The sequence below is a fragment of the Crocuta crocuta genome, unplaced genomic scaffold, assembly GCF_008692635.1.
Source record: "Crocuta crocuta isolate KB4526 unplaced genomic scaffold, BGI_CrCroc_1.0 scaffold55, whole genome shotgun sequence".
In the NCBI taxonomy this organism is placed as follows: Eukaryota; Metazoa; Chordata; class Mammalia; order Carnivora; family Hyaenidae; genus Crocuta; species Crocuta crocuta.
In genome coordinates this window covers 4,559,515-4,562,575 of record NW_027530512.1, presented here as the reverse complement: position 1 = coordinate 4,562,575, position 3,061 = coordinate 4,559,515, and positions in this window count along the sequence as shown.

The following is a 3,061-nucleotide window of genomic DNA, read 5'->3' as shown; positions in this document are numbered from 1 at the left end:
AGGGATAGGGCATTTGGCCAATTTGATTTCTACCTCAGGAATTAAGTAGAAATATTTTTTTTTGTTTGTTTGTTTATCCCCTTCCCAAAGAAAGCCTGCCCTTGTATTAGTTAGTCCATGCCTTAGTAAACCCCACACATTGAAGGACGTTCTGTCTTTGCCCATTCATGATCCGGGCTTCAGGACCCTTCAGAAGGGTCCGAGTTCTTACCATGGGTTTTCGGTACGACCAGTGGAGAGGCTGGCAAACTCCTTCTCCTTACCCAGGTTTCCTCCTCAGGCTAGAGAAACTATTTTGAACAAAGAAAGGCTCTAGTTTCATGTTCCCAGAGGCTGTCCAGAAGGGAGCCTGGCCAACAGGCCTGAGAGACTGCCTTGCTCTGGCTGGCCTACAGACCTGCGCAGCAACCAGGGAGAGGGTATAAAAGTGGGTGTGGCCCCGTGCCATCATGCTTGCGTGGGGCTTCAACAGTGGGTGGCTAGGCAGAGCCCCAGGAGCCCCAGTGGGATAAGGGCAACACCATCAAGGCAGTCCTAGCAAGTGGATGGCTTGCCAAACCCCTCTCGCTTCCCCCGCTTTTCTCCCAATACAGTCTTAAAAAGAGCCTGGCCTTATAGTCACTTGGCTAATTCAGCTCAGCTGTGCCTCACTTTCCTCAACAGCTTCTTTTTGTTCTCTGCGTTATTTTACTTTTGGGAGCCAAAAGTTGTAAGGACAGGGCACATCTCAGGGATGGGTCACCAAGATACGCACCCTCACATACTCCAGGGAAGGCTGGAGATAATGACCCCTGGCACCTGAGTGCTCATGTGGACCTGAGGTCAAGCACATCAGAAGCATTATTTCATCTAACCCTCATGGCCACCTTGTGAGGTTAGCACTATCACTATCCTCACTTCATAGGTGAGGACGCTGAGGCTGAGAGAAGGGACTCCCCGGAGACTCCCAGCGACTGACAGAACCAGGATTTTGAGCCCGGGTAGTCTGACTTCAGAATCCAAGCAGAAAGTACTCTATTATCAGAAACAGAGTTCTGCTTTCTTCAGTCCTAGGTCTGGGCTCCACTCCGGTCAAACCTCTCCCAGCTAAGATGATAGCTCTGTGAGCTGAGGTAATTCTTTGCTTTAGCGACTCTACATATGGCATTAGCATATCAAGAATTTTAAGGGGTGCCTGGATGGCTGTCCATGTTGAGCTGTCCGACTTCGGCTCAGATCATGATCTCACAGTTTGTGAGTTTAAGCCCCGCATCGGGTTCTCTGCCGTCAGCACAGAGCCTGCTTCAGATCCTCTGTCCCTCTGTCTATCCCTCCCCCATTTGCACTCTCCCTCTCTCTCTCAAAAATAAAAACATTAAAAAAAATTTTTTAAAACTGGGCCATTTTAAAATACCCTTGCACTCAGGGAAATCATAAAGGTGGGAAAGTATCAAGCCTGCCACTGCAAAAGAACAAGAGGTGGCCTTCAGTAGGACCGTCGGCGAAGCCACCTGCCGCAGTGACCCAGCAGGTTCTCTGGCTTTATGCAGGGCTGCTGGAGCGCCTGGCTCGCTGTGAAAGCAAGCCCTGGTCACCCTTCAATGTCCTGGGGGTGTACATATATTAGCTTCCTAGACAGACCGGAAGGAACTTGGCCATGACTTTGGTTTATTCCCTGTAGCGAGCACGATCTCACTGGGTCTCTTACCTTGCTTTCCTTTCCAGGCAGCTGCTCCCGGCGGCCCCAGCTTTACCTCCACCACTTGCCAGTCTGCGCATGTCAGTCAGGTAGATCAAGTTTTCGCAGGAACCAGAGATCCGTTGTAGCCCTTTTCTTCCAACTGGTTTACTGAAATTTTGAGAAGCCTAAAACTCAACTTCTTTGAAAGCCAATATCCTGGAGCCAGGGCTGGCTCTCAGGGACATCACCTGTCGTCGCGCTGGCTTGACTGGTCTTCGCTCTGTTCCCCTGCCTCCTGGGCGCCCAGCTGCGTGTTCCCTCCACATTGGAACCGCAGCTTCACCTGCGGCTTGTTTCTAAGGCCCACCTTGATCCAGCCAACTGCATATGAGGTTTATAATTGAGGCCGGACATACACAGAGATACGGTAAAGCGCAATTAAAGAGAGGAAGGCATGCTAACTTTGAGGGCTTATTAAATCACCCGACTTTGTTCCCATTTTCTTATTCTTGTCTCTTTCCTGTCTTAAGAGAGGAGCACCTTTAATAAATGGGATGTCGTTCTCCCGGTATCCTTGGTTTCCTAACTGCAGTCATGGTTTGGGGGGGTTGGTTTGGTTACATTCCAAACTGCCTGTTGTAGAAACACAGCCTACTTGTCAAGTCCTACTAACCAAAAAGGGACACTGTGAATTTGACATCTGGTTGACAGAAGGCCCTGCACTACCATTCTAAAGAGAGGGACAAATCGAAGAACTGATTTAACTTCACTCCCTCCCTTGGTCTAGGAATAGCAGTATTTCCTGTCAGCCAGACAGGAAAACCAAAGCTGAGCTGTGTTCTGGCCATAAACTCTCCTCGTTTTTCAAAGTCAAGTGAGTTCAGGCCAGTGTTGGTCCCGAGGCCAAGTGGAGCTAACTTGATGCTGTGGAAGCCTCCTTTACTACCAGGCCTTGGCAGCTCTGCTGCCTCTGTGGTGGAATTCTCTAGAAACTCAATGGACCTAGAGAATACCAGTCACCTCTGAACTGGGCATTCATTGTCAGGAGAAACCCAAACCCACAGCTCTGGGCTACCAATTCCCCAAGGGTCATTTATTTAGCGGGAGCTGTATCTAGAAATGGTGCCCTGGTTAACCCCATCCCTGCTGGAACTCTAAAAGCTTCTATCCACTGAGCAAAGTCACCACCACTGGTTTACTCACCCCCTAGCCGGCCCAGCTGAGCTGAGCCTGTAGAACAAAAAGGGGGTTGCTCTGGCTCAGAGGAGCTCTCCGTTTGGCAAGCCCACATAAGTGACCTCTGCTTCTCTCTCAGGTTTCCCCAGGGGCCCCGTGGCCTCCAGAGGGCTCTTCCCCTAACCGTCTTGGCCTCTGCAAGGGCAAGAAGACACCACCACCAAA